The 26,159-nt window shown below is 39.8% G+C and overlaps 1 long non-coding RNA gene across 1 annotated transcript in view; it reads left to right on the top strand.

Annotated features, from left to right (window-relative positions):
- Positions 1 to 22,264, top strand: part of LOC145542444 (uncharacterized) — a 45,802-nt gene extending 23,538 nt beyond the window's left edge. Inside the window, exons 5-6 of the long non-coding RNA XR_014079855.1 lie at positions 16,066 to 16,114; positions 19,605 to 22,264. This is a non-coding gene — a long non-coding RNA (uncharacterized LOC145542444). The remainder of the gene's footprint in view (positions 1 to 16,065; positions 16,115 to 19,604) is intronic.
- The last annotated feature ends 3,895 nt before the right edge of the window (positions 22,265 to 26,159 follow it).

Genomic DNA, 26,159 nt, shown 5'->3' with positions numbered 1-26,159 from the left:
ACATCTGCCTTCCTCACATGACCTTTTCCTTGTGTGTTACTTTTCCCTTCTTATAAGGACACCAGTCATGTCGGATTAGGGTCCACCCTAGTGATCTCATCTTTACTTGATTACATTTACAAAGACCCTATTTTGGAAAAAGATCCGGGACTTCCCTGGTGGCCCAGTGGTAAAGAATTTGCCTTGCAATGCAAGGGACACAAGTTCAATCCTTGGTCGGGGAACTAAGATTAAGCCCGGGCACCACAACTAGAGAGTCTATGTGCTGCACTGAAAAGATCGTAAATGTCATGCCAAAGATCCCGAGTGCTGCAACTCAGACCCTACGCAGCCAAGTAAAATAATAACAAGTTAAACAAGGTCACATCAACAGGCACTAGAGTGTAGACTTCAACACATCTTTTTAGAGGTCAGATCAAACTGCAACAACTATGAATAGCATTGTTTTAAACATGTGAGTCAACAGTAAGATCATTAGACCTCAAATAAAAATCTAGATCTCTAATTCTCTTGAAAACTCAAAAGATCTTGGAAGAGAGAACTGGGTTTTCAAGGTTGTGCAGCAACACAATATCAGCAAAGGTAAAGGGGCAAGATGTTGTATGATATATTGGAGAAATATTAAGTAATAAAGTCCAACTTTAGTGTATAAGCTTTAAGATATAGGACTACCAAAATGAATTTATTCAGGACAAGTTATTTCAGATGAATGACTTATTTTAAAAGCCTGAAATATAATCAGGCAGAGCCCATGAGAAATGAGAAGGTAGTGTCAAAGGAGAAAATAAGGTCAATAATCACTTTTTCACAAAAACAACTGAAACAGTGCAGCAATAATTAAGAGGAAGAGACATAGGAAAATGAATTGTATCATATGACCCTCCCATGGGCAAGATAAGGGCTTCCCTGATGTCTTAGATGGTAGACTCTGCCTGCAATGCAGGAGACCTGGGTTCGATCACTGAATTGGGAAGATCCCCTGGAGAAGGAAATGGCAACCCACTCCAGTATTCTTGCCTGGGAAATCCCACAGACAGAGGAGCCTGGCAGGCTACCATCCATGAGATTGCATAGAGTAGGACATGACTGAGCAACTAAGCATGCGTGGGTAAGATAAAAAGATGTATTCAGAAAAAAAAATTAACACTATTTAAAATCTTAGTAGTCAACTTTTAAGGATACACAAAGAGAATTTATAAGTAAGAAAAGAAAATTCCTAAAGGGACTCATGAGATGAGAGTAAAATGTTAATTGTCTCTTAAAGTTGTTTTATATATTGCTAAATAGAAAGTGGGCTTCCCTGGCCCAAACAGTAAAGAATCTGCCTGCAATGCAGGAGACCCAGTTCAATCCCTGGTTTGGGAAGATACCCTGGAGAAGTGAATGGCTACCCATTCAAGTATTCTTGCCTAGAGAATTTCATGGACAGGGGAGCCTGGCGAGCTACAGTCCATTGGGTCACAAAGAATCGGACATGACACTTTCTTTCTAATAGAAAAAATAACTCTATGCAGTGTTCAAGGGCAATGGGTTTAACAAAAGAGAACAACAATAGATCTTTAGACCTAAATAGACATGAATCGCCATCCTCCAGTCATTAAATTTTTGATGTCAAAACTCATTTTATGCTCATTTTTCACTTCCCCGACCTGATCCAAGCGTGTCTCTCTGCTGAATTCCCTGAGTTAAAAACTAACCTTGTTTTCCAGTCGTCTGAGATGCAAACATCCCAGCCTCATATTCAATCACGGATCTGGTCTTGTTGTTTTTTTACCTCATAAATATATAGGGAGACATCTATTTCCTTTTCATCCTCACTATCCCCACCTTCATGAGGCCCCCTCCACCACACCCACTCTGCAAAATGGAGCTACAAATAATCAGATGAATGCATCAAAGCAGGTCCTCATCATCCCTCCTGTGGACTATTGCACTTCCTGGAAATTGGTGTCTCTGTCACTTGCCTCCTCCAATTTTCTTTTATTTTATACCCAGATGGCCATTTGCACATCCTGTGTCCTATATAAAATACTCCCTCCACTCAAATGCATATGCCTGCGTGCGTGCATCCTCAGTCACTTCAGTCCTGTCCAACTCTTTGTGACCCTATGGACTGTAGCCCAGGAGACTGTCCTCTGTCCATGAGATTTTCCCAGCAAGAAGACTGGAGTGGGTTGCTACGTCCTCCTCCAGGGGATCTTCTCGACCCAGGATTGAACCTGCATCTCCTGGGTCTCCTGCATTGCAAGCAGATTCTTTACTGCTGAGCCACTGGGGAAGCCCACTCAAATGCATATCATACCTACCTCTCCACCTTCTATTGCTTATCCCTCAAATCCATCTCCCTCTGTGGAGCCTTCCATGTTGAGTTAGTTTCCTTTCTTCTATGCTCTTTTAGCATCACTCTGTTTATATCTCAATGAATTTGCTCCTAAACTTTGGTCCATTGGTCCACAGTCTCCACAGCCTGGGAACTTGTGAAAAATGTAGAATCTCAGGTTCTTCCCCAGACCTACTGAATCACAATCTGCATTTTAAGGAAATCTGCAGGTGATTCTTACGCACGCAAATGTTTGGGATGTGTGAATAGAAATGATATCATCAGAGATTTGGATCTCTATCTTTTATCCTGAACTCTGAGCTCCTCTAGATAAGAGCCACATATTTTATTTCTGAATGCCGAACAAAGTGTCAGTGTATTCTGAGCACTTACAGTATGTAAATAAGTGAAAGAGAAATAGAAAACAGATGGTTCAGTGGTCACCTGAATGTTAGTGACAAAACCAGGACTCCTCCAGCACGTACATATCAGAGCCTTTCTACTACCCATGCTGTGCCACTTACAGAATGTCTTTCTTTTACATTTCCAAGCCTTAAAGATGTTGAATGATGCACTTACAGTCACAAGGCTATTTTAAGTGGCAAAGAGGACCCTATAATACAAGTTTTTATCTTGACACTTAGTTGAGGATCTTTCCACTGTGTCATTTGGCCTCTATCTGTCAGAAGAACAAGAGAAAAACATTAATTGAACTTCTGTTCTCACAATTCAAGTTTCAAAGAGCATCTGCCATGATGAATAAAAATATATTTGTATTCCCCCAGTGTGCTTCAATTCAGTCAGTCCTGGGTTACAGTCCAGTAAGCTAAGCTCCATGAACATGTTTATTTTAAAGGAAAAGCCTGAAATGAAACAAAAAAATAATTATAAATAGAAACATAATTACTCACTCAGTTTGCCAGTTTGATTTTTTTCTATGTGGTTCAATAATTTCCAGCTTGTAACATTAAGTATATTTTTATAGCACATTTATAAAATGTTTGATATATAATGGTTACAAACTTTCATTTAAGACATATTTATATTCCAGATGATACATTTACTTATGTATTTTAAGCATGCTTAAATATTTTGGGAAGGAAACAAATAGAACATTTATATAATTGCCACCAATAAGCTTTGTTTTGTTTCACTTTTGAAATAAGAATTGTATTATGCCATCCTGTTCATTCATGAAGGCAGCAAATATTTAATATGTGTGCACTATGTTTCAGGCACTGTCATAGGCTCTGGCCTCAGAAAATTCTGCCTCCAAGAGTCTTATGGATTAATGGGGGAGAGAGCCAAAGAAGCAAGCAGTTTCATGAAGGCAGGTGAAAACACAGGTCCTACAGGGCATCTAGGCAGAAAGAGCACCTGGTCCTGGCATGCGAGACCAGAAAAGTCTTTGCAAAGAGGTAGATGAAACTGGAGCCTATTATACAGAGTGAAGTAAGTCAGAAAGAAAAACACCAATAATATACTATTATATTAACACATATATATGGAATTTAGAAAGATGGTAACGATGACCCTATATATGAGACAGCAAAAGAGACACAGATGTAAAGAACAGACTTTTGGACTCTGTGGGAGAAGGCAAGGGTGTGTTGATTTGAGAGAATAGCATTGAAACATGTATATTATCATATGTGAAATAGATCGCCAATCCAGGTTCGATGCATGAGACAGGGTGCTCAGGGCTGGTGCACTGGGATGACCCTGAGGGATGGGATGGGGAGGGAGATGGGAGGGGGGTTCAGGATGGGGAACACATATATATCCATGGCTGATTCATGTCAATGTATGGCAAAAACCACTACAATATTGTAAAGTAATTAGCCTCTAATTAAAATAAACTAATTAATTAAAAAAAGATGGCCATGAAGCTATGTCCTAAAAAAGAATAGAATTTAATTAGACAAATTATGTGAAATGGGATTTGCCAGATATAACAGCTACACATGCAAGAGAAAGAATGTGTGTGCTCAGTCACTTCAGTCATATCTGACTCTTTGCGACCCTATGAACTTTAGTCCTCTAGGCTCAACTGTCCATGGGATTCTCCAGGCAAGGATACTGGAGTCGGTTGCCATGCCCTCCTCCAGGGGATCTTCCCAACACAGGGAATGAACCCACGTCTCCTGCGTCTCCTGCACTGCAGGCAGATTCTTTACTGCTAAGCCACCGTGGAAGTCTAAGAGAAAGAATGGAAGGTTCAAAATAGATGCAAGCAGTTCAGTATACGGAGAAGGCAATGGCACCCCACTCCAGTACTCTTGCCTGGAAAATCCCATGGACGGAGGAGCCTGGTAGGCTGCAGTCCATGGGGTCGCTAAGAGTCGGACATGACTGAGTGACTTCACTTTCACTTTTCCCTTTCATGCACTGGAGAAGGAAATGGCAACCCACTCCAGTATTCTCGCCTGGAGAATCCCAGGGACGGCGGAGCCTGGTGGGCTGCCATCTATGGGGTCGCACAGAGTCTGACATGACTGAAGCGACTTAGCAGCAGCAGCAGCAGCGAGAGCAGAGCTTTGCTGGTGTGAAGGAGGGAAAGGTAATAGAGAGTGAAAAGGGTTAATGCCAGACAGGAAAGTAATGGCAACATCATGAGGGGTGTGGATGCCCTACAAAGCACTTTGGATGTCATGCTAAAAAGTAAGAGTGACAAGTAATGCACTTCTAGTGCTTATTATGGGCTCCACATTGTTCTAAATGTATCTCATTTTGTTTTCATAACTGGTATATGCTCTTGGTACTGTTATTACTCCTACTTTTATAGATAATGAAACTGAGACATAGAGAATTAAAAGTCCTTTAGCAAAGTTGTACAGCTGGGCGTTAAAGGTGCTAGGATTTTAAAGGTGATGGGAAGGGGGCTGATTAATTTTTGTTTTGTAAAGATCATTCTGACTCAAGAGTGAAGAGAGACTTTAAGAAGACATTTCAGTAATCCAGGGGAAATAAGCCAAAGAGTTGAACTAAACTGAGGCAACCAGGCGGAGAAGGCAATGGCAACCCACTCCAGTACTCTTGCCTGGAAAATCCCATGGACGGAGGAGCCTGGTAGGCTGCAGTCCATGGGGTCCTGAAGAGTCAGACACGACTGAGCGACTTCACATTCACTTTTCACTTTCACACATTGGAGAAGGAAATGGCAACCCACTCCAGTGTTTTTGCCTGGAGAATCCCAGGGATGGAAGAGCCTGGTGGGCTGCCGTCTATGGGGTCACACAGAGTCGGACACGACTGAAGCGACTTAGCAGCAGCAGCAGCAGAGACAACCAGGAGGAAAGAAGTAGAGGCCTCGAGAGATGTTCAGGGGGCTAGGACAGACATAGTGATGGGTCAATAAGGTGTGAGGCCAACTATGTAACCAGATGCACTCCTCCAAACAGGCATAAGTACCAGATTTTAGGGCATAAACAATCAAATATACATTTTCCATGACCACATTTTTCATTAGAATGACTAAAATAAATATCAGCTAATCTCTAATTGATGACACATAAATTAATTTGAATAGTGACATAATTTAAATGAATAATTGGAAGACCTAGTTTCATTTTATAATACATAAGTAATCTGACTATGGTGTCACTGCATTCTTATGTTGTTTATATTACAGCTCTCGCTCATTCTCTTTTTTTCCTGCCAGTTTTAATTTCTCAGCAGAAGAGCCTCATCTGTGACTATTCTCCCAGTGTTGGCAGGAACTCAAAATTCAGGTTGTTCCCTGCAAGTTTTGGACTATCCTTGGTAAATGACACAGATTCCAGGTTGTGAATATCTTTCTTGATCCCATTCATCAATCCACCTTGTCTCTAGTTACCCTATTTTTATATGCCAATTTCTATGCTTGGGCTTTTCACCATGCAGTGCTGGCCATTCACATACACTTGAACCCTGGCCTCTCTAGTTCAGGATCCATATTGCTGCTGCTGCTGCTGCTAAGTCGCTTCAGTTGTGTCCGACTCTGTGCGACCCCATAGATGGCAGCCCACCAGGCTTCCCCATCCCTGGGATTCTACAGGAAAGAACACTGGAGTGGATTACCATTTCCTTCTCCAATGCGTGAAAGTGAAAAGTGAATGTGAAGTTGCTCAGTCGTGTCCAACTCTTCATGACCCCATGGACTGCAACCTACCAGGCTCCTCCATCCATGGGATTTTCTAGGCAAGAATACTGGAGCGGGGAGCCATTGCCTTCTCCACCCAATGTTATCAATAGCTATTAATCCCCATTTTAGATTACATCATTATTCAGTTCAGTTCAGTCGCTCAGTTGTGTCCGACTCTTTGAGACCCCATGAATCGCAGCACGCCAGGCCTCCCTGTCCATCACCAACTCCCAGAGTTTACCCAAACCCATGTCTATCGAGTCGGTGATGCCATCCAACCATCTCATCCTCTGTCGTCCCCTTCTCCTCCTGCCCCCAATCCTTCCCAGCATTAGGGTCTTTTCCAATGAGTCAACTCTTCGCATGAGGTGGCCAAAGTATTGGAGTTTCAGCTTCAACATCAGTCCTTCCAATGAACACCCAGGACTGATCTTCTTTAGGATGGACTGGTTGGATCTCCTTGCAGTCCACGGGACTCTCAAGAGTCTTCTCCAGCACCACAGTTCAAAAGCATCAATTCTTCGGCGCTCAGCTTTCTTCACAGTCCAACTCTCACATCCATACTTGACCACTGGAAAAACCATAGCCTTGACTAGATGGACATTTGTTGGCAAAGTAATGTCTCTGCTTTTAAATATGCTATCTAGGTTGGTCATAACTGTCCTTCTAAGGAGTAAGCGTCTTTTAATTTCATGGCTGCAATCACCATCAGCAGTGATTTTGGAGCCCAAAAAAGTCAAGTCTGACACTGTTTCCACTGTTTCCCCATCTGTTTCCCATGAAGTGATGGGACCAGATGCCATGATCTTAGTTTTCTGAATGTTGAGTTTAAGCCAACTTTTTCACACTCCTCTTTTATTTTCATCAAGAGGCTCTTTAGTTCTTCTTTGCTTTCTGTCATAAGGGTGGTGTCATCTGCATATCTGAGGTTATTTATATTTCTCCTGGCAATCTTGATTCCAGCTTGTGTTTCTTCCAGCCCAGCGTTTCTCATGATGTACTCTGCATATAAGTTAAATAAGCAGGGTGACAATATACAGCCTTGACGTACTTCTTTTTCTATTTGGAACCAGTCTGTTGTTCCATGTCCATTTCTAACTGTTGCTTCCTGACTTGCATACAGGTTTCTCAAGAGGCAGGTCAGATGGTCTGGTATTCCCATCTCTTTCAGAATTTTCCACAGTTTGTGGTGATCCACACAGTCAAAGGCTTTGGCATAGTCAATAAAGCAGAAATAGATGTTTTTCTGGAACTCTCTTGCTTTTTCGATGATCCAGCGGATGTTGTCAATTTGATCTCTGGTTCCTCTGCCTTTTCTAAAACCAGCTTGAACATCTGGAAGTTCACGGTTCACGTATTGCTGAAGCCTGGCTTGGAGAATTTTGAGCATTACTTTACTAGCATGTGAGATCAGTGCAATTGTGCGGTAGTTTGAGCATTCTTTGGCATTGCCTTTCTTTGGGATTGGAACGAAGACTGACCTCTTCCAGTCCTGTGGCCACTGCTGAGTTTTCCAAATTTGCTGGCATATTAAGTGCAGCACTTTCACAGCATCATCTTTGAGGATTTGAAATAGCTCACCTGGAATTCCATCACCTCCACTAGCTTTGTTTGTAGTGATGCTTTCTAAGGCCCACTTGACTTCACATTCCAGGATGTCTGGCTCTAGGTGAGTGATCACACCATCGTGATTATCTGGGTCGTGAAGATCTTTTTTGTGCAGTTCTTCTATGTATTCTTGCCACCTCTTCTTAATATCTTCTGTTTCTGTTAGGTCCATACCATTTCTGTCCTTTATCGAGCCCATCTTTGCATGAAATGTTCCCTTGGTATCTCTTATTTTCTTGATGAGATCTCTAGTCTTTCCCATTCTGTTGTTTTCCTCTATTTCTTTGAATTGATCACTGAGGAAGGCTTTCTTATCTCTCCTTGCTATTCTTTGGAACTCTGCATTCAGATGTGAATATCTTTCCTTTTCTCCTCTGCTTTTCGCTTCTCTTTTCCCAGCTATCTGTAAGGCCTCCTCAGACACTCATTTTGCTTTTTTGCATTTCTTTTCCATGGGGATGGTCTTGATCCCTGTCTCCTGTACAATGTCACAAACCTCTGTCCATAGTTCATCAGGCACTCTGTCTATCAGATCTAGTCCCTTAAATCTATTTGTCACTTCCACTGTATAATCATAAGGGATTTGGTTTAGGTCATACCTGAATGGTCTAGTGGTTTTCCCTACTTTCTTCAATTTAAGTCTGAATTTGGCAATAAGCAGTTCATGATCTGAGCCGCAGTCCATTCCCGGTCTTGTTTTTGCTCACTGTATAGATCTTCTCCATCTTTGGCTGCAAAGAATATAATCAATCTGATTTCAGTGTTGACCATCTGGTGATGTCCATGTGTAGAGTCTTCTCTTGTGTTGTGGAAAGAGGGTGTTTGCTATGACCAGTGCGTTCTCTTGGCACAACTCTATTAGCCTTTGCCTTGCTTCATTCTGTATTCCATGGCCAAATTTTCCTGTTATGCCAGGTGGTTCCTGACTTCCTACTTTTGCATTCCAGTCTCCTATAATGAAAAGGACATCTTTTTTGGGTGTTAGTTCTAGAAGGTCTTGTAGGTCTTCATAGAACCGTTCAAGTTCAGCTTCTTCAACATTACTGGTCGGGGCATAGACTTGGATTACTGTGGTATTGAATGGTTTGCCTTGGAAACGAACAGAGATCATTCTGTCGTTTTTGAGATTGCATCCAAGTACTGCATTTTGGACTCTTTTGTTGACCATGATGGCTACTCCATTTCTTCTAAGGGATTCCTGCCCACAGTAGTAGATATAATTGTCATCTGAGTTAAATTCACCCATTCCAGTCCATCTTAGTTTGCTGATTCCTAGAATGTCGATGTTCACTCTTGCCATCTCCTGTTTGACCACTTCCAATTTGCCTTGATTCATGGACCTAACATTCCAGGTTCCTATGCAATATTGCTCTTTACAGCATCGGACTTTGCTTCTATCACCAGTCATATCCACAGCTGGGTATTGTTTTTGCTTTTGCTCCATCCCATCATTCTTCTGGAGTTATTTCTCCACTGATCTCCAGTAGCATATTGGGCACCTATTATAGTTTCAGTGTGTCTGCCCTCTGATGCCCTCTCGCAACACCTACCATCTTACTTGGGTTTCTCTTCGCTTGGACGTGGGGTATCTCTTCACAGCTGCTCCAGCAAAGTGCAGCCGTTGCTCCTTACTTTGGACAAGGGGACATCATTATTAGAGTGGCCAAAATCATAGTACATCACCATATTTTAAAGATAATCTATCATGAAGAGAAAGGTGAGAGAAGATAATTTTATATTATTAAGAAGACAGAGGAATACTTACTACATTTATGAAAACCTAAAAACATAAAATGACAACCATTTATCAAAGCAAGGATAAACAAGCTGATATATTCTTTGGTATCAATTGTCTCAGTTTTTATCAATTATTATAAATAATAACAATAGAGAAAATCAGTGCACGTTTTGAAGAACATAGGATAGAGGGTAAAATGGTTAATGGACAGTAAAAAAAGAAAAAAAGATAGTGGATTTGGAAAACAGTGCAAATTTGGAAGAGGTAACAAAAAAAAACTCCCAGCAGAGAATAAAAGCAAAAGCAAATATACTAATTAAAATGCCACTATCTCTACATCTTTACCATTGACATTTAAAAAATCAGTTCATTGGCAGATTTTTGTTATTTTCATCTACACCTGACTTCACTGTTTTTTGCAGGGTTTAATAAACTACAGCCGGAGGACCCACTAGCTAAGAATGATTTTCACATTTTTAAATGGTTGAACAAAATCGAAGAAGAATATTTTGTGATACATAAAAATTAAATTCAAAATTCAGTGTCCATAAAGTTTTATGGGAAGCAGTCACACTGTTTGTTCATGTATGACTGCTTTTGCATTACAATGGCAGAGTTGAGGAGCTGCAGCAGAGACCGTATGGCCAGGAAAGCGTGAAATGCTTATTATCTGATCCTTTACAAAAAAGTTTGCCAGCCCCTGATTTTGCAACTAAGTTTCATCTTATTTGACAAAGGCCTTTAGACTCAAATATTTTGTAAGTATTCATTCCCCAAAGCAGTGGATGCCTATATAATGGTGTAATGCTTAAGTATGTAAGTGAATAAAACAACTAATTTCCTACACAAATCATCAGGTCATTTATCAGACTATATAAAAACAATGATTTTTTTGGTATTTGTGACAGTTGAACAGTCTATAAAACTTCTCTAAAATATTCTGTTGCTTGCTTATTAATTCCTGGGTGTTTTTCTGGAAAGTTCTCAGGGATAGAATGAGGTTGGTTTGGATATACAATAGGAAATAAAAATCCTCAGAAATCCTAAAAAGAAACAGAGAATAGTGGCAAATGAATAAAATGACTACATAAAATGACCGTCATTTTTATAGCACATAAGAATGTCTTTTGGGAAATAAATGTGGCCTCTAAAAATGACTTGTATTTTTGGAACAAGTTTGCCATGTTAGATTGAACTTGACCCTGGTGTGTAAAGGCCACGGAAGCAGTCCCTTGAGCAAACCCATTGTATTTACATAGGTCATCAATGTGCTCTACAACTTCACTTAATCTTTTAAAAAATACAAGAGCTTTTGTTTTTGTTTACATATACTTAAATCTGGAATTAAGACAACTATACAGTATATACATCAAAGGTCAGCACAATTCCATGTATAAAAAGTTAACACAAAGCAAGGTGTTTATGTTAATATTAGCCAACAGATTTTATTAAAGTTTAGGAATAATATTTTTGCTAAACTGAATTTGAGACACTAATAAGATAAATTAACAAAATTATGTAGGGATGAAGAAGGGTTTTAAAAACTCATAATCCAAGGAGGAGTTTTATCCTCCCTAATTTCAGTGTTTAATGTATTTATTTATTTAAAAAATATATCTATTCAGTTTGCATTCATCACAGGCAAAGTGGTGTGGCTAAGTCCATGGACTGTGTTAGGAAAAGACCTGACTTCAAACCTCAACCCATCTGTAACTAACAGGATGTACTTAATCACTGTGACTAACTTTTTTTTGTACCTTAGTTTTTCTCCCTAAAATCAGATGTAATAATATGTCCATGTTGTAAAGTTAACTTAAATATTAGTTCATTGTTATGGTCATTTTATGCCAGGCCCTATGTGAAGTGTTTTAACATAGTATAAGTGTGAACATTTACTATCTTCTTGATTTTTCTATCAGCTCATGAAAGTGAAAGTGTTAGTTATTTTGTCATATTCAATTATTTGTGACCCCACGGACTGTAGCCTGCCAGGCTCCTGTGTCTATGGGGATTCTCTAGGCAAGAATACTGGAGTGGGTTGCCACCCCATTCTCCAAGGGATCTTCACAACCCAAGGATTGAACCCTGGTCTCCTGCATTGCAGGCAGATTCTTTACCATCTGAGCCACCAGAGAATCCCATCAGCTCATGAAGTAGATCGTTATTACTGGCCCCTTCAACTGCATGTTTTTATATATATATTTTTTATAATGTTAGTGAGAAAATGAAAATGTTCCAAACAGCACTGTGTCACTTGTGAAATCTACCCATCGTCTGTTCATATTAAATCTTCACCTAACCAGTGATCTTTAGTTACATCTATATAATAAAATACAATAGCCATTGTCTGCCATAATATGGGGATAGCTATAGCTGGTCGGAAAGTAGTTTCTGAATGCATATTCCCACTGTGTGAACATCCCTGTAATCATGGAGCTAGTCTCACAGAAAGATTGTGGGAGCCAGTCTGACTGTATGTAAGCTTCCCTTGAATGAGGTCCTGTTTTGAGCTGGTGTTGGCTTGAGGAGACTGGAGCACACCCAGCGGTCACATCCAGGACCTCACTAGGAATTTCCCCTACACAGGCATGACTCAAGTCAGCTAAATAAAACCCAAAGTCCCCAAGTATGAGAACTTCATGTTGCCTGGATGAGCAGACATTTCTGAATGCCTATTCCAATTGTCTTATTTTCCTGTCATAACCCTGTTGGGAAATTTGGACCCATCCTATGTTATAGCACACTGTGCAGAATTTTGACCAAGTATATTTTTGTCCAAAATGCACACATACTTCCCTGAATTTACAAAACATTGCTCTGTTGTGAGGGATGGACTGTGGGTGTCACCGTGAGTCAAGTCTTCTCTGAAGATTTGGTCTTGGTTCAGTATTGCCTGCCAAAAGATGGATCCAAGGGGGATTCCCTGTAAGGTTGAGAGATTCCCTAACAGAATTACTGTGAAAGGGGAAGCCAGGCAGTCTGGAGGGCCATCATCTTTTCCTTCAAATCATATTTGTGATCTTTCCCAGAGGGGAGGAAAAAGATTCCATGTTATCTTGAAAAGGTTGGATCATCCCTCAAAGGTGACATCTAGGCCACTGAAGGAATGACTCAGATGAGACATGAGGCAAATTAGATGGAAAGTCCCCAGATTTCCTTATGGGGAACCTTGGAACCAATTTTCTCATGAAAAGATTTCTGTACCAAGAACCCACACTCTTTGGGGAAGGATATTTCTTGAATTTGCCATTTTCAAATCTATTGGCTATCTCCAGACTGTGTTGGAGTCGATAAAACAAAATGAGACTCTGTGGGAAAAAAAAAATTTCCCAAATTTCTGCATACACAATGGAAAATTGGATGGATAACCATTAAGTTTAACCAAGCTTTGTTCAATAATCTTTCATTAATACATGCATATTAAAACAATCCATTGTAACTTCAAAGAAATTAGACAACTTGGTTTACTAAGTGTTTCTTTAATATTATAAAACTGATGCAGTGGGTACTGCCAAGTCCCAGGCATATGGCTCCATCATGTGGATGAGCCTTTGCAAGTTACACTGACAATAACTTTTTTAAAAGAAGTTAGTCATAATGAAAATCCGAGATCAGAGGCCAAACTCTCATTTTATATGTATGACAAGAGAACTCAAGAGATTAAAAGATTTACCCAGTCACACTTCAACACTAAGGCTAGCAGCTTCGGGTTCTTTTTATTAAAGTAGTTGCATAAACTAATTAAATCTTACTGTTATTTCACCCATTCATTTATTTTAATTATTAAATACTCAGATTGAGCATGTTCAATGGGTATGTCCTTCATTTTTGTCTGCTCAGAATCTAAGACCCCTTTTTATTTGGTAGGAATCTTGTTATGGAAATACCTTTGGGGAACCAGAAGGAACATTCATTCCCTCTTCTTACCCTGAGAGCTAAGATGCAGACATGTCTTTTAGGTTTGGTCAGCAGGAAGCTCTATATGGGAATGTTGAATCTTTAGGAAGTGACAAAATCAGCGGTAGATGAGGGTTGTTCTGGAGGCAACTGAGTAGTTAAGTCACAGAGGTTCCAGGCCTTCATGCCAGCAGCAGCAGCCAGGATCCAGTGGCAACACTGCTAATGGGGATATTCTGTCCAGGCTGATCCTGAGAAAGAAGCTTAGCTACCTTCTCTGCTTCCCACTCTCTAATCCAGGCCCTTTTCCTGAGCTTGATTCTCTAGCCCTCTTATAGACTGTCTGAGCCAACATTTTTTTCTTCCAGTGAAATCCTTTTCTGCTTTGTAGAATCAGAGTAGGCTTCTGCTATGCAAGCAAGACCCCAGTTTAAACAGGAACTGTTACGAGTAAGTGAGTTGCAGCACAGAACCTCAGTGAAATTGGGCAGGATCCAGAGCTTTTATCTGGCTTTGTTGAGGGTGATGGAATATAAAATTCTAGTCATTTTAGAGATAGAATGTAGATCTGCCTGATTCTAGTATGAAGAACTGAAACAGCTAATTAACTTATTTCTTGTTGTTCCTGGGAATGAAATCCTACCACTCTCTGACCGTCATGGTCTGTGGTTGCCAAGAGAGGCCTTATGTAATTACTTCAGTCATCAGTCTTCGTCCTTGAGTCATTCCAATCAAGGTACCAGATATGTGCGAAGGAGACTTCAGATGGCTCCAGCCCATAGTTAATGAGTCATCCCCAAGCTTAGGATATCCTAACTGAGGCAGTAGACATCACAGGACAGGGGAAAACCTTCCCCAGGTTTCCACCTGAATTCCTTACCTACAGAATTCATGATCATAATAGAGTGATTGCTTCAAGCCACTAAAAAATAAAGTGAAAGTGTTAGTCACTCAGTGGTGTCCAATTCCTTGTGACCCATGGACTGTAACCCACAAGGTTCCTCCATCCATGGAATTCTCCAGGCAGGAATACTGGAGTGGGTTGCCATTTCCTCCTCCAGGGATCTTCCCGACTCAAGGATCAAACCCTGGTCACCTGCATTGCAGGCAGATTCTTACTGTCTGAGCCACCAGGGAAGCCCTAAGCCACTAAATTTTAGGTTAGTTTTTTAAACAGCAAAGATAATTAGAACAAGAACCTATACCAATCCAGTGGCTAATGAAACTAGCCAGATGGCCAGGCAGTTGGGAAGAGTAGGATTGGAGGATGGAGGAGTTTGGGGAAAAGGTATGTTGAACAAATCTGTGCTCTCATAATGTGAGTACTTTTCTTGCGAGGTTATATGTTCACCACAAAGCGTCTAGTGTAGATATGTGATCCACTCCATAAATATAGGTTAATCTCCTTTCTTGGCAATGCCAGTGGGTTCATGAATCAAACATTTATCATAGAGGGAATGAAGATTATCCCTGGTTTCAACAACATGGAGTTCTCATCAGTGGCCATCCAGCTACAGGGAACACTCCTGTTTCTAGTGTCAGTAACTGATCATGGGCTTCTAAAATGCATTATACCTAGGGAGACCAAAGAAAAATTTAATGTCAAACAGCTCAGCTGGTAAAGAATCTGCCTGCAATGTAGGAGATCCTAGTTTGATTCCTGGGTTGGGAAGATCCCCTGGAGAAGGGATAGGCTACCCACCCCAGTATTCTTGGACTTCCCTGGTGGCTCAGCTGGTAAAGAATCCACCTGCAATGCAGGAGACCTGGGTTTGATCCCTGGGTTGGGAAGATCCCCTGGAGAAGAGAATGGCTACCCACTCCAGTGTTCTGACCTGGAGAATTCCATGGGGTCACAGAGTTGGACACGACTGAGCAACTTTCACTGTTTACACAGAATACCAGTCATCTTTATGGTATGGGAGCAGAGAGCAGCAATTTTTCCAAATTGCAGCAGATATTCTGAATTTATGTTTGCTTTCCCTTATCATTTTTCCCTGTCATGCCACCTGTAGATTAACTGGTTGCCTTAGGCAAAGACATGGTACCCCACACTAAATAGTTCCAGTTTAAAAGAAGTCATTTTTTAAAGAAACAGGAAGTCAGCGAGTTAATTTTCAAGGGATTCACTGTTCCTTTTGCACACCCCATTCCTAGTCACTTAGGTAAATTTCACCTGAGAGTCAACAGTGTGGGGGTTTGACGTGTTGTCCTGCAGGACATGTTATACACTGAATAAATGATTACCACATGAAGTCCCTTTTCCACTTAGAATATTCAAGTCGGAAACCCTAGGGTTTGAAATTGGGATGGAGGTTCTCGGGATTATATCTACTGACTCTCATGCCAGTTGTTTGCTTTCTATCCTTTTGATTTTAGATTCTGATGGAATAGTTACGTGAAGATTGGAATTCCACTGAATTGAAAAGTAAGGCGCACCTAATCAGATTGGGTTCTTCATGCCCTATGTGTGTTTGTGTGTGTATGCTCAGTCATGTCCAACTCTTTGCGACCCCATAGGCTGTAGCCTTCCAGGCTCCTCTGCCCATGGGATTTCCCAGGCAAGAATACTGGAGTGAGTTGCCATTTTCTTCTCCAGGGAATCTTCCCGACCCAGGGATTAAACCCATGTGTCCTGTATCTCCTGCATTGCAGGCAGATTCTTTACTGCTGAGCCATTGGGGGTAAAAACAGAAACCTATAGAGAAGGACTTCCCTGGTGGTCCAGTGGTTGGAAACTCACCTTCCAGTGCAGGGGACACGTGTTCCATCCCTGGTCAGGAAACTAAGATCCCACATGCCATGGGGCAGCTAGGCTCGAGTACCGCAACTAGAGAGCCTGTGCTTTAACTAGAGAAGCCCATGCACCACAATGAAAGATCCCATGTGCTACAACTAAGACCTGACACAGCCAAGTAAATAAATACTAAAAAAAAAAACACCAAAAACACTACAGAGAGAAGATGATGACTGTTGCTGTGTTGCTATGTTTGTCTGTTCTCCTTAAGGGAAAATAGACTTACTGTCACAGTGGTGGGTGGAAGAAAATGTCAGTATACTGCAAGCTGACTTAAACAAGGTTACTAGGGGCTCAGCTCCCTTACCATATTGGGTAAAAAGTCATGACCCACCGAGATTCAAACTGAAGGCAAAGGAAAGTATAATGGACAAAGGGAGTCACAGAATCCAATTAAGGCCTCAGCCGAAGAAGAAGCCGTGGTTACTTTTGCTATATCACGTTGCTTTGTCTGTGTTACTGTTTGCAGCCAAGAACTTGGGCTGGTATAGTTTCCAAATTTGTTGTTAACTCATTTTTCTGGAAACTGATAGAAAAATCACAGTCCAGTTTAAATTTATAGCTATTGGAATAATATAAATTTGCATCGATTTTAAATTATAGTATCTAAATTAATTATAATTTTAGGGAGAATTATTGTATTTCAAGTAGACAGACATATAAATTTTCAAAATAGAATTTATTTGATTTAAATATTTATTTGACTTAAACATTTCATCAGGTGGTGAATGGTAGTGACATGGGAAATTATTATTTTTAGTATCATAGTACTTTATGATTAAAAATACTTATTTCTCAACTTTACATAAAATCTTTTCTGTGTTAACAATGCATTAATAATAATAATCTTTTCTGTAATAATGACATTTCAACTAGTCTCCACCATAAAAATGGACCCTTTTCTTAAATATTCTTAATAATAAAGTAATAGAGTATGGAAATAGACCATTACTACATTAGTATATTAAATTAAGTAGCTTATTATTGGGGAAAAGTGTCAAATTTTAATTCTAAGCATTTTTCATTATTGAAGAAACCATAGTATGCCATGATATTTAGTACATTAAACTAACATAGATATTTTGAGTTTTAAGAACTGATAACTAGGCTGTGGAATGGAAATAAAAATTTCATAAATGTTAAGATTATTTGCTACCAGAAAGGAAAATTAAGTCCTGCAGGGTACATGCTTTGGATCATACAAAGAAAATAACATAATGATTTGTGGTTGTTGGAGTCTTTCAAAATAAATTGGTAGTTATGTAAGAATATTATTTCAGTGTTTACAGAGTAATTTATCACAGAAAAATGTTCAATTAAGATCCCAAAATGATTTACCACAGACATTTTAAGCATATCCAAACATTTTCCCATAAATTAAACATGATGTAATTGAGTGTTACGTTAGCAATGTACCACTGCTGATTCATGTGGAAATCACAGACATTTCACTGATTACTATCCTTTCACCATGTATTAATGTAGATGTCATAGGTATTTTCATGAGATTTTCAGTAAATCAACTTTAATGTACCGTTTTAAAGATTGAAGCAGTTTTCAAAATGTCATAGTCCATTTATGCAGGTTCTTATACTGTTTAGAACTTACAAATAAGTGCTATTAGGATTACTTCAAGTAAAACTATGTATTTAAATAAGTCATTTACCCATGAGAATTCTTCATGTTTACTAATACATGACTTGTGTGTGTTCAGTCACTTGGTTGTGTTGGACTCTTTGAGACCCCATGGACTGTGCCAGGCCCCTCTGTCCATGGAGTTTTCCAGGCAAGAATGCTGGAGTGGGTTGCCATTTCCTACTCCAGGGGATCTTCCCAGATCTGGGATTGAACCCCTGTCTCTTGCATCTTTTACTTTGGCAGGTAGATTCTTTGCCACTGAGCCACCTGGGAAGCCCCGATACATGACTTATTATCTGCTAAAAAGTGATTCTTTTTTATGGCCATTCATTTTGGATATTCTAGTATAAACATAATTAAAGCAGTAGGCTATTTCATAATTCTGGTGTTTGAGTTTCCTAATAATCATACAAATTATTTAGCCTGTCTTTATTTATATCTAGATAAGCACCCAGAACAATTTAGGGTAGATGATTGAGAGTTTATTTCACATGTAAAAATTTTTTTGAACTTTTAAATAAGTGTTTTTAAACAAGAAAAAATAAGGATGGAAAAGTTAAATGGAGCCAGGAGTGAGGTTAATATCTAAAAAGCATACACTTGCTACTGAACTGCAAATTTGGCTCCAAGCTCTCCAGCAGCCAGATATTCCTTAAATAGCTTGAGGCTGTCTTTACACAGAAGCGAAAACCCGGCCTGAATGACCTTGAGGCTACTCAGCCTAGCTTAGTACAGTATAAGAAGATTACAAGTGAACCATGCTTTACACAATAGATTCATTACTGATAAACTGTGCAGAAACAAAAATTTTGTAGATGAAATAATGTTATAAATTATACTCATAGAGGGATCATAAATGATCCCTTTTAAAGAAAACCAAAAAATAACTCCTTGTGTAACATGGAACTAATATACATACTTCTCTCATGTGCTTAGAATTTTTAATATTGGATTTTCCAAAGAGTCGATATGCAACATAAGGCCATCCTCTCATCTCAATATCATGGTAGTAGAAATATTTAATGTATGCACTGAAGGGAGTAGGTTTAGACTGTAAAATCCTTTAACTTTTGTTTGTTATGCTGTATTTATCATGTTTCATTGCTTTTGTTCAATTTTCTGAGTGCATAGGGCAACTTACCATTTAAATTCCTTTGTACAATACGCATGTATTATCCAATGTTTGAAAATAGAAATACACACATCTTTAGTCGTATTCAAAGATAACTCTAACATTCACCAGTTATAGCCTACCATGGTAAACTCTAGATATTGAACCAGGTATCACTTAAAATATCCTACTCTTTTTTTAAAGCTTTGCATTTACTAAAATGGGTAATGTTTTATGATCCTTGAAATAAAAACAATCAGATGAATTAGACAGTTTACACCTAAAGGGAGCTTTATGAAGTTATCAGTTTCCTATTTTGCAAGAGAAAAGCACAGGGTGCCAAGAGTGTTTTCCTTCCTGTTGTATTCCAAGGCACCACACTGCTGCTGCTGCTGCTGCTGCTGCTGCTGCGTCGCTTCAGACTCTGTGCAACCCCATAGACAGCAGCCAACCAAGCTCCTCTGTCCCTGGGATTCTCCAGGCAAGAACACTGGAGTGGGTTGCCATTTCCTTCTCCATTAGGCACAACACTGAGCTAATGCATAATAGGTTCTTGGTGAGTATGTTTAATGAAAGAAAGAAAGTGAAGTCGCTCAGTTGTGTCCGTCTCTTTGTGACCCCCTGGATTGTAGCCTACCAGGCTTCTCTGTCCATGGGATTTTCCAGGCAAGAGTACTGGAGTGGGTTGCCACTTCCTTCTCCAGGGGATCTTCGCGACCCAGGGATTGAACCTGTGTCCTCCCGCATTGTAGGCGGACGCTTGCTTAATGAAGGTGAGGTATTTGAATATTATTTCATGATGACATTCCTTAAGTGTTCACCTATGATGATTAAATTAAGCTTCAGAGGTACTCTTATGAAAACAGAGAAATATGACTTATATGTCATCTATAAAAGCAATGAAACAGAAAATGTAACAGTATTACATTCTCATTTAGAGAAGCATAAGTTTTTGTAATACTGTCTGATATTTTCAAATGCTAAAAGAACTAAGTCAAAGAAAATAGTCAAATTAGAGTCTTTGCTTATAGTCAAGACTTCATAACAAAATGAAAAGTCTAACTTTTACTTATATTTAGTAAGTTGAAGAGTATTTTAGGGCAGTTGATCCACTTAGACTGAAAATGTTTCACTATGAATAACTCAGAAAATAAATCATTAGCAACACAGAATGAAAATACAATATTGCAAACAGACTAAGCAACAGATACCTGGCTAGTTTACTGCAACACCAATGAAGACCAGAAATACTATTCAACTGTATGACAAACTGTATACACTAAGTGACAAAAGCTATTTTGAAAACAAGTGGGAAAGTAAACTTAATTTTCCCACAAAGCATTTATTTTTACTGTGTAAATATTAGGTTGATACAAAAGTAATTGTGGTTTCAGACCATGAATTTTAAATCATTATAACTAGACTCAAGCACATCTTTAATAATCAAAATAGGAACCATTACAATCAACACATTTTTGCCAACGAGAAGTAAGTTTGTTTATTCTTGTAGCATAACAATCTGTGCTTCAGGATTTGAAGAACTCTTGGAAAGTATTTTCTGCCTCCTGCTGGTTGTGGAGGCATTTTCCCTGCAAAAAGTGTTGAGATGCTTGAAGAAGTGTTAGTTGGTTGACAAGAGATCAGGTGAATATGGCAGATGAGGCAAAACTTCATAGCCCAATTCATTCAACTTTTGAAGCGTTGGTTGTGGGTTGTGTGGTCAGGTGTAGTTGCAGAGAAGAATTAGGCCCATTCTGTTGACCAGTGCTGGCTACAGGCATTGCAGTTTCTGGTGCATCTCAACGATTTGCTGAGCATACCTCTCAGATGCAGTGGTTTTGCCGGGATCAGAAAGCTATAGTGAATCAGACTGGCAGCAGACCACACAGTGACCATGACCTTTTTTTGGTGCACTTTGGCTTTGGGACGTGCTTTGGAGCGTCTTCTCGATCCAGCAACTGAGCTGATCATCTCAGATTGTCTTGTAAAATCCACTCTTCCTCGTATATAACAATCCAATCAAGAAATGGTTCATTGTTGTTGCGTAAAATAAGAGAAGACAACACTTCAAAACAACGATTTTTTTTTATTTTCGGGCAGCTCATGAGGCACCCATTTATTGAGCTTTTTCACCTTTCCAATTTGTTTCAAATGCCAAACGACTGAAGAATGGTCGACATCGAGTTCTCGGGCAACTTCTCATGTAGTTGTAAGAGGATTGGCTGAGATGATCCTCTCAGTTGGTCACTGTCAGCTTCCAATGGCTGGTCACTGCACTCCTCATCTTCAAGGCTCTCATCTCCTTGGCAAAACTTCTTGACCCACCACTGCACGGTACATACGTTCATTAGCAGTTCCTGGGCCAAATGTGTTGTTGATGTTGCGAGTTGTCTCTGCTGCTTTACAACCCATTTTGAACTCGAATAAAAAAAAAAATCACTCAAATCTGTTTTTTGTCTAACATCAGTTCTATTGTCTAAGATAAATATAAAATATACAGCAAGTAATGTCATTAGAAGAAAAACACAAAGTGAGAAATGTGCATTAAAATGATGTATAACATAACCACAGTTATTTAAGAATGTATTCCCATGTCAAACAGCCAAGTTCAGCAATGCAAAACAGCAACTACTTTTGCACCAACCTAATATAAAGAAATTGAAAGCATTTACTCTGTTTGTAACAGAATTTGAATAGAAGACAGGAATAATTAGAAGATGTTCTTAATGACACAAAGCTATTGTTGTTTAGTTCTTCTGAGAAAGTTAACCATAACCATAAACTTAGCCATAACCACTTAACCTAGAAGTACTGTTTAAGAGCTAGAGTTGAATTAACCTTTATTTATGTCCACTACTGAAAATGAAATTATAGCTAGTCAGCCAGGATATCTTTAAACACACACACACACACAAAATAGGGTGAGAATAAAAGTGCATTAGTGAATTAACTGTAAATAACATATAGAAATAAAGGATAAAATAATTATATCAAGATGGAAGGTAAAGAAAAAAAAATTTACTAAAAAGTATTGAAAAGGGAGCCTTAAAGCCATGTTAAAGGAAATTTGTGAGAGGAAAGAAGAAAGGAGCAATATAAGCATCTGCTGTAGTTGAAGGAAGGAAAGGAAGAAAGGGAGGGAGGGAAAGAGGGAGGCAAGAAGAATATGATCTCTTTTTATTTATTTATTTATGTATCCATTTATTTATTTATTTTCGACTCTGCTGGGTCTTAGTCGCTGTTCACCAGCTTTCTTTAGGTGCCCCGAGTGGGGGCTACTCCCTAGTTGCAGAGCTCGGGCTTCTCATTGAGGTGGCTTCTCTTGTGGAACACAGACTCTATAGCATGGTCTCGGTAGTTGTGGAGCATGGGGTTAGTTGCCCCAAGGCCTGTGGGATCTTCCTAGACCAGAGACTGAATCCATGTCCCCTGCACTGGCAGGCAGATTCTTAACCACTGGGCCACCAGGGAAGTGCAAGAGTAAGGCATCTCAAAGTTCACTACAAATTGAAGACCCTGCTCCAGAAGATTGTTCTCAGTAACTTTTCTCACCAGAGTGGCTATTTCAGAAGTGTAAGCTCTAAACATAATAGCTTTCCTTGGAGGCGAATGGCAAGGAGTTTTTTAAATGTTGTTTGTTTTTTTCTTTCCAGTTTTGGTGTGTTTGCTTGGTTGGTTTCTGTCACCGGGGGTGGGAAGAGAAAGCTCTATCTATTCTTCTAATGACAAAGAAAACTCTCCATCATTTATTTATCTTATTTGTTAATTCTCTTGCATATCTCAAGCAACATTTTAAGAAATTTAAGAGGAAAAAAAATCACCTAATCCTTATTCCTATTTTAACACTATTGCTTCCACTAGTCAATGTTAACCTTCTAGTTTATTCACATTACATGGTATAATCAAAGTAAACAGATCATTTAGTGCCCTGATTTTTAATATCTTGTTTTTCTATGTTATTATGCAGTTTATATTTATCATTATTTGAAGGAATGAAATATTCCATGTTGTTTACTAATCTATTTGTCTATTGTTGAACAATCAGTATGCTCCTTAGGTTTTATTTATAATTGACACTATATTTGAATTCTCTCTCCATTTATGTTTTTTTTTCCTTTTTAATTATTGCCTTAGGATAAATTCCCGGGAATAGGAGGAACTGTGCCAAATATTATGAACATTTATAGTGCACTTTGTAAATGTTGCCAAATTGTTTTCTAAAAGGAATATACCAATTTATACTTTCATCAGCAGTATCTGAACATATCAGTTTTCACCAAAAGTTGACAGCAATTTTGCTTTATCATTTGACCACACACATGCTTTGGGATGTTTTCCTCACTATCCAAAAGGGATAAGTGGATGAACTTGAAAAGAATGGAACTTTTAACTTAGTTTGGAATGACTGAGGTTCTTGTTTTCATTCAATAGCTGTTGTTACACCCACTCAATGAAATATTATGCAGGAATAAATAAGGATAAACACAAATGCTACATACTAACATAAAAAGCACATTCTGGAATTCAATTCAAAGGAAAAGGAAGACTTAAAGGGTTTGGCTTGTCCACTTATGTTTCCAAACCCACACCATCTGAGAGACAACTGTGTATACTCAGCTTCCTTTCATGCCAAAAACTTTCTTGCAACACAGTCTGTTTCCAAGGGTAATACAAATCTATTTTTCCAAGAACACTGCTTGCTGCCTAACCATTTCTAGCTACCTACAAAGTTCAGAAGAGACGGATCAACTCTGAGGCCCTGTAACTTTTCTCTGGATGTGCGTAATAAGTCACTTGGGAACATTGCAAAACATTCTTTCTTAAAGAATAGGGCATCTGTCTAATTCTTTTCCTGGCAGTTATCTATCTGGTCCTTTTCTAATTAATTGCAATTAAATTGTAAAAAATTTAAAGTCTTTTTAGAACATTTGACTTAAACTGCAACATTAACAAAAATATCTGCTCAATATTAAACTCTTCTATATCCGTTTGTGTATGGTCAGGCCATTCAAGATGGCTGTTCTCTTATTCTCTGTACGCCCCCTGCTCAACCAGGCTCTGCTTCTCTCACATGAATATCCAATCCTCTTAATCATGGAACCTAATTAACTGCCTGCGTGCTTGCCCCTTGCCTCAGCTGCTGGTCTCCCTGGTAACTGAGCCAACCTGACATCAATTCTCCTATAAACAGAGGTTTCCTGCACCCCACCCCCACCCCCAGGTAGCAAAGGTTGCTGGCGTTAGCTGGCTGCCTCACACAGCACACAGTGGGATGCTGCTCCGGGACTTCACTTCAGACAAGTAAGATCTCCTGTCCCTTAAGCCACTGGTGTCTCTGTCATAACTACAGACTGTTTCTTTAGTCTTAAAACTGGGCAAGTACAACAAAGGTCCATCTTAGTCAAAGCTATGGTTTTTCCAGTAGTCATATATGGATGTGAGAGTTGGAGTATAAAGAAAGCTGAGCGCCGAAGAATTGACGCTTTTGAACTATGGTGTTGGAGAAGACTCTTGAGAGTCCCTTGGACTGCAAGGAGATCCAACCAGTCCATCCTAAAGGAAATCAGTCCTGAATATTCATTGGAAGGACTGATGTTGAAGCTGAAACTCCAATACTTTGGCCACCTGATGCGAAGAACTGACTTATTTGAAAAAACCCTGATGCTGGGAAAGATTGAGGGTGGGAGGAGAAGGGGACGACAGAGGATGAGATAGTTGGATGGTATCACTGACTCAATGGACATGAGTTTGAGTAAACTCTGGGAGTTGGACAGGGAAGCCTGGCGTGCTGCAGTCCATGGGGTCGCAAAGAGTCAGACACAAGTGAGCGACTGAACTGAATTGAGCAACACTTGCAGCCCAGCAATTGGTGAGCCAGCCAGGTGGCCGAGAAACTCCCGTAAAATGTCAAGATATTGGGAAGTAAGGACAGGGAATGAAAGTTGCAAGGTAGCCCCCTACCCCCAGCATGTGGAGCCCTGTGGCCACTGTTTACCATGAAAGGTGTCTTTTTATTCCATTATGTCGACGAAGTCCTGTTAACCTCAGAGTCTCTTGCCAGTTGAAAAGTAGCAGCCCCATGCTTGTGCACAAGAATGACTGATGAATACAGACAAAATGCAGGACCTGGGTTATCATATTCCTGGCTGTTTGCTAGTTGGGTGGCAGTGGTGGTTTAGTCACTAAGTCATGTCTGACTCTTGTGACCCCATGGACTGTAGCCTGCCAGGCTCCTCTGTCCATGGGATTTGCCAGGCTAGAGTACTGGAGTTGCCATTTCCTGCTCCAGGGGATCTTCTGACCCAGGGATCAAACTCTGGTGCTCTGCATTACTGGTGGATTCTTTACCAACTATGTTGAGCATACCCCTAACGCACCACCCGTAAGCAATTACAGACACAGGCTTTAGGGATATTAACTCAGGGACGGGCTTGTAAATTGGAATGGCTGGTTACTTGGAAGGGTTTGTTAGGAGCCTGTGACAATAGCAAAATAATTGGAGCATTCTTGGGCTTCAGGTCCCAGCTATGCAAAAGGGCAGAGCGACGATGCAGTGCGATGAAACAACAGCTAAATGTAGCCTACCATATAACAGATAGAAGACATTACAGGAGGCTTATCCTAGCTATCTAGCAACCCAAAAAACATTATTTGGGATCTAGAATAGCTATGCATGATAGACCCGCTCCTCCCCCTCACTGTAAACTGATAAGAACCAAGGGATCCATTTATCTTGACCATGAAGTCAGGAATGGGCCAATAAAAATGACCTACACTGGCATTTCTACCTTCCTTACAACCCCACTTCTGCCAGGCTACTTAAACAATGATTGAGATGGGAAACCCAGTCTCCCCATGTGTGGTCCCATCCCAGTTCTGATGCCCTGTTAACCCAGAAGCAGCTGGTCCATGCAATCCGAGTTCGAC

This window comes from Giraffa tippelskirchi, chromosome 3 (genome assembly GCF_054371585.1).
Source record: "Giraffa tippelskirchi isolate mGirTip1 chromosome 3, T2T-mGirTip1v1.2.pri, whole genome shotgun sequence".
In the NCBI taxonomy this organism is placed as follows: Eukaryota; Metazoa; Chordata; class Mammalia; order Artiodactyla; family Giraffidae; genus Giraffa; species Giraffa tippelskirchi.
Note: the sequence above shows the minus strand (reverse complement) of the source record. Positions and strands in the feature narration are given on the sequence as shown.